This window comes from Hipposideros armiger, unplaced genomic scaffold (genome assembly GCF_001890085.2).
Source record: "Hipposideros armiger isolate ML-2016 unplaced genomic scaffold, ASM189008v1 scaffold_1056, whole genome shotgun sequence".
NCBI classification, from domain to species: Eukaryota; Metazoa; Chordata; class Mammalia; order Chiroptera; family Hipposideridae; genus Hipposideros; species Hipposideros armiger.
Window position 1 is genome coordinate 368,067 of NW_017732406.1, and position 304 is coordinate 368,370.

Below are 304 nucleotides of genomic sequence, written 5' to 3' on the forward strand. Positions count from 1 at the left end.
GTGGGGACGCGGGAGGGGAGCCGCCGCCGAGCCGCCGCCCTGCGCAGCCCGCCGAGGCCCCGCCGCCCGCCGTCGGGCGCAGACGCTCCCCCTGGTGGGGCGGGAAGGGGTCGCTGGGAGGGGAGCGGTGTCCCCTTCCTCGCCCTGCATCCTTTCGGCCTGGGGCGCCCGCCCACCTGCGCGCGGGAGGGACCTTCCTGGCTGGCCGAGAAGGGCAGCCCCTGGCTCCTTTCCTCGCTGCCCCTAAGCATTACTCTTGCGTCGGGGTAACCGCTCTCCTTGGGATCCCAAGGGGAAAGATGGG